General features: G+C 32.7%; 1 pseudogene; it reads left to right on the top strand.

The window, feature by feature from the left end:
* Positions 1 to 2,300: 2,300 nt before the first annotated feature.
* On the top strand, positions 2,301 to 2,397 carry LOC138820377 (U6 spliceosomal RNA; annotated as a pseudogene).
* Positions 2,398 to 15,441: the final 13,044 nt, after the last annotated feature.

Below are 15,441 nucleotides of genomic sequence, written 5' to 3'. Positions count from 1 at the left end.
AAGTCATATTTCTTACTATATTAGACATATAGGGAAAACATAAAACACCATATGATAAGGCAACTATTCGTGACTTTTTAAAATGTACTTATGTGATGAAATTTACTTTATTAGCTAATGTTTTGGTTTGAAATATTGGAGGCTGAACTATTTAACAAATTTTTGAAGGCACCTACTGAAAAACACAAATGGTGGGGGGTACTATTCCTACACTTTAATGAATGGTTGAACCTGTTTGGCATTAGTGCTGGGTGAATAAATCAACTCTATTGAAACTTGCTCCCTACACTCGAAAGACTAGTAACCTCACTAAATATCATCACTTGTAAAGTGTTATTTTGGCAAATGTGATTTTTAAAAGTTTATTTGAAAAGGAATATACTTTCAGCAGATTAAATGTAGGTTATCATTTGTTTGAGAATGACAACATTTTTATACTACAAAGCCAAGTTTACTGAAGTACCAGTGTTTTGAAGCACTAAAGATATTCTCAATTAATGTTTTTTGAATTATATTTGACCTCAAGTATTCCTAGCATTGGTAGACCAATTATGGATCTATCGTTCAGGAACTATTTTTTAGCCTGCTGATACTGGACTGAAATCATTCATTAACCATTAGGAGAAGGGTACTACAAATAATCTTGTGACATTTGTGGTCTTTTCCACTCATGTGGCATGGTCATCTGAAAATTGAAGGTTTGAATTACTGTACTTTAACATTTTGTGATTTCATCTTGCATTTTAAGTTGCCTTGCATTTCCCAATTGCTCACTGCTAATTCCTGCATTTCAAGGAATTGGGGCCCTGAAATATAAGAAATGAGAAATTGAGATGGGTCTTCAATTACTTTCTCTTGGCATGTTGCATGGGCATAGGTGGGAACTTTTGCCCTAGTTATCTGATGATGCGGATAACTGGGAGCTGGGATCCTAGGACCCATGGATCCTGTAGAAGAATAATACCTTTTAGACATCATATCAGCAAAATTTGAGTATAATCAGGAAGAATGCTTCAGAAATATGGAGAAAAACAATTTGGGACCAGCGAGTTAAAACAATAAACAGAGCAGCAGAGTAAAATCCCTTATAGATTAGAGGAAAACAACATTGTTTTTTTTTTACCATGTGAATTCAGAAGACCAATAACATGTAGAAAGTATCACAAGTTTATATTGAAACATTGCATTGATCCTTTTTATATTCTAATATATATTCTAATCCTGATTATTTATATTCCAATCTATTTATTGGAATAATATAAATTAATTTGTCAAATTATCAATTAATTCCAGTAAGATCCACTTTGTGAAATATAAAATCAACACATATAAATATAAAATATATAATTATCTATAAGAAAATGTTTTGCATTGTTCCGTTGTGGTTAGGGAATCAAAGGCAACTGTTTTAAAGTATTATTCCATTGCCTCTACCTCATTGTTTGGGAGAATTAGAACTAAAGCTTTACCACTCGGGGTTGTACAGCTTGGAGGCAAGGGGAAACACTGTGGTTAAAACACTACCAATTTCAGGCCTAATAATGAGGAGAAACATATGGACTTCTCCTGGAGCTATGGAATATATTTGGTGATAGAAAATCAGTGGTGTAACTTCCTGCCTGGTTGGATGGTAGTCAGGCCAGGACATTAGGTAATCATGCATATGAACAATTTTTTCACCTTCTTGGCTTTAGCTACTTTTGGAATGGTAGGGTGTAATAAGCAGTTATATTTTGAAAAAAATACCTTTTAGTCCGAACAGTTCTGTCTGAACTTTTCGTCTCTATATAATCCCTTGTAACTAAGATTAGTTTTGCTCCAGTAAGACAATCTATGCTGTCAGGGTAAGACATTCTGGTTGGGCTGTTCCTATACGAAGCAAGGGTAAAAGGTCAAGGAGACATTTGTGCCAGCAAGACCTCATTTGGGAAATTTTAAGCTGCAGAAATTTAGAAGTAGCTCTTAAGCAAGGCTTACTTTGAATCCATTAGCTCCACAAAGCTAAATCAGTTAATAAATAAGTACTTGAAAATCCATCACCTTTGCACCTATCTATAACGGCTTCAAAGTATGATCAAATTTCAAATGAAAAAGACTTAAAATAGTCATTTACAAAAACTTGCAAATGTGAGCAATCGAACAAACAACATAAGTTTTTTCCACCATACACAGAATTTTACAGAAATAAGATGAATAGCAATTTTGGGAACAATAAGGTTTCCTTGTTACAAATAGGCAACCAAGGATATATACCTGTCTTAAGATTGCATCATTGATTACTTAAGTTTATAGGATACTACATGCTTCAGCAGCAGGTCTACCCGAATTACAATACAGAGATTTACATGCCTCTTGCACAAGGATGATATGAAAATTTGTGAAGTATTCCATATTTTTCATTCTTCAGATGCAAGAAATGAAAAACTGTTATTCAAAAGTTGATTACAAATATACAAGTGTAATAATATATGTAATTCATAGAAATAAAAGTTAGTTTGACATCAGTGTATTCAATCTTCACCATTTTAGAAAGGCCTTTACATAGCATAACCTTTATAAAACTTTTGAAATAAATAACATTGTCATTTTATCCGAAAGAAATAAAATTCTATAAGGACCTAGGAATTAAAAGAATCTTAAAATGTTTCTGTATGGAATGCAATCTGAAAGGACACATTTATTAATGAACGTATGCATTATAAAACAATGTCAAATTCAAAGTATTATATCTAGGAGCGAATGAAACAGATTATGGACATTATACAAACAGAATACTAAACATTTTAAAATATACTTTTTCAGACAAGCACGAGAAATATCTTTAGTTTCTGTACTACTCATTTCAACAGATAAATTAAAATATTTTTCTGATTTAAAAAATCACAAACTCTATAGAAATCATTATAGATGTATACAAACAACTAAAATATATTTTGACATCAAAGTCAGGCAATTCACTTGGAAGAATACCATGGAATACATGAATTTTTAAAGTAAGGTATTGCTGTTTCTTTGTATTGTGAAAATATTTTCTATGGTCACATAGGATGGACTGGCAATTTTGAAATTAAAGAAACTTAACTGCTCCATTAGGACTTAGGAGAACAATTTGTACAGATTTCCACAACTTCAAAGAGGTAGTGATACATACTTATCCTTTTGGCAATATCAAATTCAGTTTCTTCCAAGTTGTGCTTCAGAACTAACTTGATATAATGGTTCAATAGAAGGAGATCCAGCGTATCATTGCTATATATATTCCCAGCAGCAAGATGCATGGGGGTCAAGAAGCCTTTAACCTGGCCATTGGTATCTGCATCATGATGAAATAAAGAAGCCACTCTGTTATTATTCCATGTATAAGTACTGTGCAGGGATGTCCAGCCATTCACAGTTATTGCATGAATATCTGCCTTGAGCCACCAATTCATGGACAATATCTAAGTGTCCACTGTAGGCTTCTCGATGAAGAGGGGTATACTCATCGTCATTCCTAGTAATCACATGAGTGACCTTTTTGGAAAGTAGTCTCTGCACTGTAGTAAGGCGATTATTTTCAGCAGAACAAAGAAGAATTTTCCTTGGATACTATTTCATTTTTTTTTTGCAATTGATACCATTTCTCACTTTTTCATCTTGTTCCTCAACTTCATCAGAATTGCCTAACCAGAGACTTTGAGTGCCAGTGAGAATGAGCTGTCCATGTATTTCCCCAATAGTTCACATTGGATGAAATGGTCAGAAAAATCTGGTGAATTTGCTGCATCTGTTTTTTTCACTATTATTTATTTTCTCTTTTTTCATTTTTACTATTCTAAATTATTCTAACTGGAGAGTAGGGAATTGGTAGAGAGCAGAGGAAAGATTTTCCTCCGTAATTAAAGGTACAGACTGAAAATGAGGACCAGTGTTGTCTTCTTTTGCAGCTTATTCTAAGAATGAGAAAACAGGAAATAATATCTTCTATGTAAATGAATTGGGATATGGCAGAGCAGAAAGTGAAATGATGCAACCAAAAATATAAAAGCAAAATAAATTATGATAATTATGGAGCAATCATATTACTTATAAGAACCATGAAAGGGAGAGAGGAAGAGAGAGAGAGATGTGCAATGATTTAGCTAGCCACAAAATCCATCCCTCTCATCAAATTATAGAGCAAATAAATTTATTTTTTAAAAGAGATGGAAATAGAATTTAAGATCAGATGTCTCCATTGTTTTTAATTATATTCTTATTATCTTAAATACTTGTACAAGGGAATTTTCATTCAACATATCAGTTTTTTAAAGTAAAATGGTTCTTTATATAACTTTTCCACACCCTTCCAAACCTCACCCCACTTTAATTTTTTCTAGTTTCATACTATCTGTATTGAATATTATACCTTCAGGCTCCTCCTCCATAACTCTCTTTATTCCTTCCTTTTGACTTCCACTCACATATTCCAAGTGATAGTTTCCTGGTATTCATTTTGTTGGAGTAAAGTTCAATTTTATAAGAAATTACACCTTTGAAATACTCCTCTGCAAATAGCATGCTTTGGTTAATATTTTTGTGTAAACTTGTATAAATTTCTAGCTTCCAAATATGGCTCTGACTTAGTTCCATTAATATATTTTTAGATCTATCCATTTCGTTGCAAATAATGTAAAAGTCTTCAAAATGGATGGGTTCAATCCAATTGTGTATATGTGCCACTCTTTCTCTAATCATCACTCTGCCAAAGGGCATCACTTTCACAATCATGTGAAAGTGATTTTACTGTTACGTTTTGGAATAATTCATCACTTCCTTTGTGGGAGCAATACTCTATCCAGTTTTCCATAATAAGAACATCCTTCCCTTCATCTTCATCACAATGTATTGCAAGTCCTCAAAAACACACTTACCCCTACACTTACCCCTACAGGTCTCAATAAGCTAAAACACCACTGTGCCCATATTCTTTCAAAACATTTTTTTCATAATTGTACATATAATTTAGTGAGAACCTTCTATGTACTTTCCTAATGTGGGAATAAGGGACATGACAGAGTAAACGTAAGAAATATGCAACTTAATTAGCTATTATCATATTTAAAATCATGTTCAGCTCTAATTCATAGCCTCACATAATATTATTTTAATCTTTATTTGATTACTTCATCTAACCCGTAAATTATATCAGGTGAGTTAAAAGCAAAGGCAAAAAGTGTGGTTTGATTTTGACACTCATGTGTGAGGATGCACAACATGGGCAAATAAATGGATTGGAATTAATAGCTCTTATCCATTTTGTTAACGTAGAGATGATTTTCCCAACCTGATTCTTGAATTCTTATTCCATTCAACAACAAGAAACATGTGATAATTTCCTTTGTTTTGCTCCTGATTAACTTTTTTTCCATTTTATTTTATAATGGATGATTTCATAAATGTACTGTAGATACGAAAATATACTAAATATTTCTATCCGTATGCATTGATATATACATACACACATATATTATGCAGGTTATATGATAATGTATAATTTCAGTTACTGTACAATTTACTAAATTATTAAAACTATCCACGGCTCATGCCTGGCATCCTGGTTACTCGGGAGGCTGAGATCTGACAAACATAGTTTGAAGCCATCCTGGCCAAGAATGTCCAGGAGCTTCTTATCACCAAACAATCAACAGAAAATCAGAATTGGAACTGTGGTTCAAATAGTAGAGTGGTAGCCTTGAGAGAAAAATCTCAGGGATATCATCCAGGTTCTTAGTTTAAGAAGTACAATCTACCCTAATAAAATCTATTTAATTTACACCTGTGTAATTAAAGTATTTCCATCACCCAAATGCACAACCATGCTCATTTGCAAGGTAACTCTGTTTTGTCTGAAGTACCATAAAATATTTTCACTTAAGGTGAAAGCATTGGAACGTGGGTTCATTCTATCTCTCTCATGCATTTTTCCACTCAAATATTCAAATCTTACAATTATTCCAATTATTTAAAATAATAGCTTTTTACTTTAATACCCAAATATTAGAGTTTGAATTGAGTGTCTTGTGCCCCCTAAATGGGTGCTCTTACCACTTTGTCATGTCCCCAGGGCTAAATTATCCTGATTATTTTTCAGATCCTTGTGTATGACCTTGGGCTCAGTCCATGTTATGTTATTCTTCCTGGAATTTAGAATAACAGGTGCATGGCATTGTGTACTGATTTTTTTGTCCAGTCTGGGCTTTAACCTCTATCCTCTGAAGAGTAGACTCCCATGTAGTCAGGATTTTCATAAGTTTGTGATAGCTGATGTTTTTTTAAGTCTATGAATTTCCTGCAAGTTCTTGACTACTGAATTAATTTGTTTTCTTGGGTTGTGTTGTTTCATTTGAATGTGTGTGTTGAGTTGTTCCTCACTTGTCCTTTTGTTTCTTTCAATCAAGTTCTTACCTAAAATGCTGAGAAACCAATTCTTCTTTTTCATGATAGTCAAGGTGAACATGATTTATTACAAAGCAATTTCAGTAATATTTAAACATCTTCATATCTATGGATGGTACATAAATGATAAGTGTTGTGACGGGTTTTTTTTTATTTTCACAGCAGTCTTTGCCATGCACAGACAGATCATCATAAAATCTATGAAGATAATAAAACTACAGATGCAAGCAAAGAGAAGAAAAACCTATTATTAATTGTTTGAGAGAGGCTTGCGTTCTAGTGAAAGAAATACGTTGCTTGATGCAAGATTTCACAAAATTGTATTGCTAGGGGGAAGCTAAACAATCATCTAATTCTACAGAATTGAGGGAGAAGAATCAAACTCCTGAATCGTTTACATGTGGGTCAAATAAAAGCATGCTTCTAAAAAGAGTTTACTTTAGAGAAACATGATGAGTTCTATGTAAATAGGTGCTTAGCTGATTTTGTTAATTTGTAAACTAATACAGGGAAATAGGGTACAGCAAGGTAAAAAAAGAACTTCGCATTGAAATACTCGTGTGTGTGTGTGTGTGTGTGTGTGTGTGTGTGTGTGTGTGTGTACATGCACGTGTATACACGCATGCATATGTGCAAGTGCTCATTTATTTATTCATCATCCCTAAGCTTCTGTGTCCAAGGATAGTGGCTTACCACTTGAGCCATTGTTCCACTTCTGGTTTTTTGGAGATAATCGCATGTATTTTCATGATTGGACTGGCTTTGAATAGTGGTCTTCATATCTCAGCCTCCAGAGTAGCTAGCTAATCTTACTCAGCCCCCAAGTAGCTAGTTAAAATTCGGCCTGTCGTCTATACTTCACTGCTTTTTTATTCTTGTCCTGAGGTGTTCACATGCCTAAGTCATATATATGTCTGAACTCTTAACTACTGAGGAGGCTTGAGAACAGAACCCAGGCCAAAAGTTTAGTGGACTTCCTTCTCAATCTATAGTTGGGTGCATTGGATCATTTCCACCATCCTTCACTATCTACAGGTTAAGATTGGAAGGGCTGCCGAATCCAGGCCAGCCAAGTTAGGAAGCAAGACAATTTGGTGTGCAACTCTTATGCCCTTGATAATGGGAAGGCTAAAATGTCAGATCAGATGCATGTTCTTTTGAAAGGGAACCCCTATCCTAAAATTAACCACTGATATGACACCACTCTACAAAAACAATCACCAAATTGAACACAATTTCCCACAACCAAAATAAGCATATACTTTAACATGCAAAAACTTAGTCCAATCTGCTCTTTGCTCTAATATCAGCTGCATCTAATTATCATATCATGTGACAGAATAGTTTCTTCATTAAACTGATTATATATTTTAAGAAACCTAGAAAATTCTTTCTCACATATTAAATTAAACGAATGGCAAATTGCCTCATTTCTTACCTATTTGACTACCACTATAAATTCATCTTACGATTATTATTAATAGTAATATATTCAGATTTATTAATTTACTTTGTAACAGTTTTTAAACTTTTGGCTTCTCTGCGGAATTTGAAGTATTTAGATAGTATCATCAAATTTTATTACTTGGGTACTTAGGGCAGTTTTTAAAAAAGTTTTAAACCAATGGTTTCTAGTAATTCTGTTTTTTTTTGGGGGGGGAGGGTGTCGGATCGTGGGACCTGAATTCTGGGCCTGGGTACTGTTCCTCAAGGCTAGTTCAAGGCGAGCACTAGACCACTTGATCCACAGCGCCACTTCCAGTTTTTTTTCTGTTTATGTGATGCTGAGGAATTGAACCCAGGGCCTCAAACATGCAAAGCAAGAGTTCTACCACTGAGCCACCTTCCTAGCTCTCTATGAATTCTTAATTGGTATATTATTTAGTTTATTTTTAATTTCAATTTAATTTTATTGTAAAGGTAATTTACAGAGGGGATACAGCTACCTAAATAAAGTAATGAGTACATTTATTATGGAAGAAACATATTTATCGCTTCCATTGATTTTTTTGCACACTCAAAAAAAAAAACTACTGATGCTTTTCCTGTCGATATTGACCAATGGGTATTTTTCTTTCTTCATGCATTTTTTATTATAAAATTGATATACAGAGGGCTTACAGTTATTTAAGTCAACTAAAGAGTACACTTCATTATATTATCTAAATTTTGAACTTAATTATTTTCTTTTGTTTCTTTAGGGTAATTCTTTTTTTTGTTTTGCATAATTTTAACACATGTAAATTATTCAGAGATATATTTTTGCTTTCAAAATAGTTAACATGTGAATATTTAAAAATTATTTTCTTAAATTTTATATGGTTGATGAATTTAAATAAATTTAATTTCTTAAAGTTCTAAACATATTTGTTCAGGTAATGAATACTGTATTTTCAAGAAGCACATACTTAATAAAAAAGGCTGTATTACATGGTCACTTTTTGGAAATATTTATACTTGAATTAAAAAAAAACTGAGCTGGGCATAGTGATTTGTAGTTTCCATTTTCTAACTATGGTGGGAAGTGTAAATAGGGTTTGCAACTCGGGAGAGACTGGGAAAATATGAGACCTTATCATAAAATTTCCAGAGTGAAATGATTAGAGATATAGCCATGCCTAGCAAGATATAGAGCACCTGCTTATCATATACTAAATCTTGAGTTAAAACACCAGTAACATCAATCTTTTATCAAAATAAAGTATACATGTTTCAAAATGTTTATTATTTAAAACTTGTTTGCAAATTTCTCATGTCTTTTATTTCTTATTTTTCAATTTACTTAATCTATAAGAATCCAAGTATCTTGTGACTGTATTATTTCTACTAAACTTTTAAATAGTATGAGCACTATTATGATTTCATATATTAAAATACTTTTACTGTTTGTGATAATTTCCTCTGTTTAATATGATAATAACAGTATTCCAAATATGTGTATGTGCTATGTGTGTGTGTGTTTATGTGGGTTTTGTGTGTGTGTGCTTTGTGTGTACTTTGTAATGCTTGGGAGATCACAAAATTGCTTCACATATGTTAGGCCAAAGTTTTATCACTGAACTATACTGTCTAGTTATAATACAATTTGTGTTTTAAGTTATGACTTTTTAAAATTTTCATTCCTAGTATGCTTTTCAAAATTATATATGATAAAATGTGATCCATCTTCTATCCACATTAGCAACTGTTAGTTTTATTCTTTCTCTTATTTCTTTGGAAATGAATTATATTCCTATTACAACTTTTTTACATTGTAACAGCTCTATACAATGCTTTGTTTTCTATTTTATTTTTTCCATGTTATCTGACTTTTAGTCCAAACTATCAGGTGGATTAAAAAGAAACTTGATTCAGAACACTTTATTTTTCTCCTTCTCTTCTCTGAAGTCTTTCTGTTTTTTGAAACAATACCAATGACATACAATTCCTATGTGATCCACCATTCTTCCCCATCTCTCTCTCTTCTGTAGTACAGCTCAAGTCGTTATCATTCAGCTTTATTATGCTATAATGTTATCTAAAGCTTAACTCATTCTTAAATTAATTTTAGTTGCTTTGAGCAATATCTAAAGACATTTATCTATATATAATATCAGGGGTTTGTGTTTCCACAATGTGTGAAATATGAGTGACTATCAAACATCCAGATATCTCTGGAGAATATTGGTCCACCTGCTCAATAATACCGTATGTAAATTCAAGGAATTCATAACAATCTTGTAAAATGGTGTAGCTTGAACCTTCATACAAGCTTTGAATCGTATTACCATGTTTAGTGAAGATAACCTAGTTCTATTATAAGAACAGACGCATAGAAGAAGGTAACAGATTTTTCAAAAATAAATTCTTACTTTTATGTTCCACAGATCATGAAAAGGATGCTATGAGAGTTTATGAAATAAAAACAGAATCTTAAATGGTTGTATTGGCACTATTGCCTCTCTAGTTTTAAAGAATGATCTTAGAATATTACCTCAATCCTTTGTTTGTGTGTATGTATGTCGGTCATGGGGTTTGAACTCTGGGCTTGGGAGTTGTCCATGTGCTCTTCAGCTCACGGTGAGTACTGTACCGCTTGAGCAACAGCAAAACTGCCAGTTTTCTAGTGGTTTATTGGAGATAAGAGTCTCATGGACTTTCCTGCCCAGGATAGCTTTAAACCACCATCCTCAGATCTCAGCCTCCTCAGTAGCTAGGATTACAGGCGTGAGCCACCGGCACCTGGCCTACCTGAAACCTTATAAAGAATGATTATCAAACTAAATGTGAGATGTAAAAACCTGTAAAACATAAATGTAACTATTCATGACATCGGATTAGTAAAGGTTTCTAAAAATTTGACATGGAAAACATTATTAGCTAAAGAGAAGCAAGAACTGGATTATATCAAGTGATAACCTTTCATAATTCAAAGGACACTATAACAGAAACGAAACCATATCCAACAGATAGAGGGCATATATTTGTTAATGCTACAATGTTAATGCTACAATGATTCTGAAACTTAAGTGTTTTTTGGGAGGGGTCCGGTTGTGGGCCCTGAACTCTGGGCCTGTGCCCTGTCCTTCAGCTCTTCAGCTCAAGGCTAGCGCTCTACCACTTGAGCCACAGAGCAACTTCCGGCTTTTTTTTTTTGCTTATGTGATGCAAAGGAATCGAACCCAGGGCCTCAGGCATGCAAGGCATCGCTCTACCACTGAGCCACCTTCCCAGCCCCTGAAACTTAAGTATTTTTATATCTTCTAATTCTATATAAATTTTTTCCTGAATAGTATATTTCGTTAAATAACATATGCAAATTAATAGTCAATAGGAGGAGCATATGAAATAAGCTCCTTTTTAGTGTCTAAGAAATAATAAAAACTCACTAATAAGTCCATAATATAAAAAGAGGACACAAAATATAGTAATGCATTTGTGGAGAAATTGATATACTTCTGATAGTGATCGATTTGTATAATACTACAATCATTTTTGCAAATAAGATTTCAAGTCTTCAAAAGGTGAAAGAGAATTTTATAGGATCCAGGCATTACACTTCTATGAATGTATTAAACAGAAGTAAAAAAACTTTTTTGGATAAAGAATGTAGTTAATTGACAGTGAACTTGAATAGTATGTGTGAGACCCTGGAAATGATCCGCTAAAAACAAATTTTGAAAAGACACACTATAGAGGATGTATGCTAGGCAAATTCCTGTAACTGAATTTTATATCTATTTTTAATGTCTGTTCTAAAATTTACAGCATTTATATTTGAAGGAATGCAAGTTTGTGAAAATCGGGCTTTGAAAACCTATGAAGGCACAATTCACTTCCAAAGCACTAAAATGTATACAATTAAAGGAGATAATATATTGTAAGTGAATTGCATGTTAGGAAAAAAAACTATTGTTAAAACTTCTTCACACAAAATGCAGAATAGCTAAAAAGATGTTTTGGTGTTGGCTAAAAACTCTTTGTAAACTACTGCATTTAAAACAAAGATGTGATTTCTGTTTATTTTGAGGGTATTTTGGCCTTTGGATTTATACAGAGATAACTCAATCCAAAAGTATATGTGATAACTGGAATACCTAGGAATTATGCATCAATTCTAAGTAATTTTTTTATTATTTTTTATTGTGAAAATACTGTACAGATGGGTTACAATTACTTGGGCAAGATAATGAGTACATTTCTTATCAAGCATTGTAGCCTCCCCCTTTGTTTCCCCTTCCTCTCCCTTCCCATCCTCCCCCTGTCCCCCACTCAATCCTCCCTGTTCCCCCCCAAAGTTGTAAAGTTCATTTTTCGACATAACGACTTTTACATCTCATTGTTGAAATGAGTCCACCTGTATCCCTATTGTTTTCCCATGGTTTCCCTTATTTGCAATATCTAGTATATGTCTGAGTCAAGCAGAAAAGGCCAGATAAAGTGATGTTAGGGAAATGAACCCTAAGGTAGGTATTCAAATGTTTTCTTTTCTTTCGTGCGATTGTTTCTAACACATTTATGATTATTTCTTTGTTGCTTTGTATGTCCCTCCCCCACAGTATAACTCCTGCTTTCACTGTATTTGATGTCGGTATAATTGTGGAGGTGAAGGGGTAAAACTTCTAAGTAATTGAGAAACTTTTCTGGAAGATACTTTTAGCAAATGACAAAAGACACAAATTTATGCATCTGCATTTTATCAAAGTCATATGTTACATGCTCAATCCAATTGCTTATCTCTAGTTTTCTAGGAAAAACGTATTCTCAAGATAAGAAACAAAAGCAGTGAAAATAACAAAATACACAATCATCTTGATTTATTTGTGAAAGTAACAAATGAAATAAAATAATTCCACTGAAGGGAATCCAATATTAGTGTATGTGAAGATCTTCCTAAATGTCAATTTCCATTACATTTTTGGAATTTTAATTTCTACTAACATAGGAAAACTAGAACAAGAAAACAAATATAGACTTAGAGTGAACCAGCCTTGAAATCATTTTCTTAATTGTTTTGAAATTACAAAAGAATTGATACTCCTTTGCTTTGGAAATCATTTAAAAATATTTATCACTTATGATAATTCAAATACCAAGCAAGAGTAATTTTATATAATCATTATAAATATCATTTTATTACTATTGTAAATTAGAATAAAAAAATCAGTCCCAATATATGACGTACCTATCATTATTCTTAACTTCTAATCATTACCTAAATATCTTAAACAATCTAAATAATCATGTCTTTAACATGGACGTAAATGTTCTATACTTTTTTTACTTAACATTTTCCAGGGGTATGTATTCATGTTTCTAAGAAATGTTCACAGCAGTTAAAAGATACTTTTGTGAAATTAATGTGCTACATTTTTTGTTGTGGGTGTTGTTTTTAGTGGTTAATTGGAGATAAGAATCTAACAAGTACTTTTCTGTCTGGGCTAGTTTCGGAAACAATTCTAAGATCTCAGCACCCAGACTAGCTCTTATTATAAGGGTGAGTTACCGGCACTTGATTTCATGAAGTTTTTTTTAAATTTTAATTATATTTTAAGATACTTGTTTCACTATAATGTATATCATTCTAACATAAATTTAGATATATGTATATATTTCTGAGGACAAATATTCTCTAAAAATATACTATTCTACACATAACATTTATATATAGAGAGAGAAGACAGATATATATATATAGAGAGAAGACAGACTCGTTCTAAAAATTTTATGCTACTATTTTTGACCTTTTTCATTTCAAAGATATACAGTCAATTTTTCTAAAAATTTCCCAGAATAAAATAACTAATATTTCAATAGAAAGTAGAGTTTATTACTTTCAAGGGAATTTTAGATATACACATGATATTATAGTAACATTTACAGTATATTACTTGAAAAGGTTCTGCCCAAACTCTTAAATATTTGATTGTAGTTAGGGGAAGAGAGGAAGTTAATTCATACTGATTAGGAAATTGCAATGCTTCAAAAAATCTATTCCATAATTTGTTATAAGCACATAGTCAAACTACCTGATATGGTTTAGGTTTTTTGTTTATTTGTTCAAAATTTCAATATGAATTCATGCACAGTGGTAACATTAAAATTATTAATCAAAAGACAAATAATAAAATCATAGTCACATCCGATGTTCAATAATTAGCACTTATGTTGCTAATAATAATTTTGATGGGTAGGATGATGACCACAGTGTAGCCTGATAATGACGATGTTGTGATTGAAAAGGAAAAAAAAATACGTAGATATCTTTGAAGCTGGATTTCCCACATTGAATGCATAGTTATAAACAGCGTTGGATTACATACAATAAGAATAAGAGGAGGAGGGCTGGGAAGGTGGCTCAGTGGCAGAGTACTGGCCTTGTCTACATGAGGCTCTGGGTTTGATTCCTCAGCACCACATAAGCAGAAAAAGCGGGAAGTGGCACTGTTGCTCAAGTGGTAGAGTGCATTGAGCGAAGAGCTGAGGGACAGTGCCAGGCCAAGAGTCCAGGCCCCATGACGAACCAAACAAAACAAAACAAAACAAAACAGAATAACAAAAGGAGAGTTTGAATATCAAGAATTACAATCACATAAACAGGTACAGGCAGTAAAAACCCTAATGTTATTCCAGCAGTCTTTCTAATGTATATACACTCACTCTTCTTGGTGGTAATATTTTCTTATAAATAAAATCGTTTATTTCCACATTTTGATGGACTAAGATGTAGGTTTCAACTTAGTGTGATTAGTTCAAATAACATTCTCATATAGATACCATTCAATAAATAATGTTTACAAATGATATATTAAGAGTATGTTCTTCATTACAGCTGTAAATACATGACACAATTTACATAATACTACTTACATATCTGCAGTTACCATAAAAGGACACAAGCTGCAGTGCCAGGAGTTAAAATTTATTTTTATTTCTGCATGAAACTATTTCTGACTTTATACCAACAAACTGAATTTGACACTTTCCTTATTTGTAAGCTAAGGTAGAAAATGTATTGACTGTTTACTTTCTTTTTCCTTGCTCTAGAAGTCAACAAATATATTCTTCAATATTTCTGGCAGATTACATCCATTAAATGTAAGACCAACATTCAATGTTGTGAGTAATTAATGGTACTAGAATTTTTGTCTGAGTTCTTAACTCTGTGTGCTTACAAGGAGACTCATTGGGTGATGGAGAGGACCAATATGAAAAGACTGGGGAGAAATGCATACTTAGTAAACAGTTGGTTTAGGACTGAGTGACTGGTGATGAGTATTTGCAATAGGCTGGTGTGTCAGGGTCATAAAAAGAAGTACATAGAAATTACATTAGTGACAGAAACTGAGAAAATCTTGATCATTCATCTTATCTAATGGATGGAGGTGGGGTAAGAGGAAATCTAAAGTTTTTCCACATCTCTGTCTCCTAACTGTGTTAGTTACATTCTTGGTGATAAGGATGGATTTAGATGGATTTATCTTGGTGATAAAGATGGATTTAAAGGAAAAAACTCTCTGATAGTTCGAAGATTTATGTTAAACA

Source organism: Dipodomys merriami, unplaced genomic scaffold (assembly GCF_024711535.1).
Source record: "Dipodomys merriami isolate MVZ:Mamm:240054 unplaced genomic scaffold, mDipMer1.0.p SCAF_87, whole genome shotgun sequence".
Classification (NCBI taxonomy): Eukaryota; Metazoa; Chordata; class Mammalia; order Rodentia; family Heteromyidae; genus Dipodomys; species Dipodomys merriami.
Note: the sequence above shows the minus strand (reverse complement) of the source record. Positions and strands in the feature narration are given on the sequence as shown.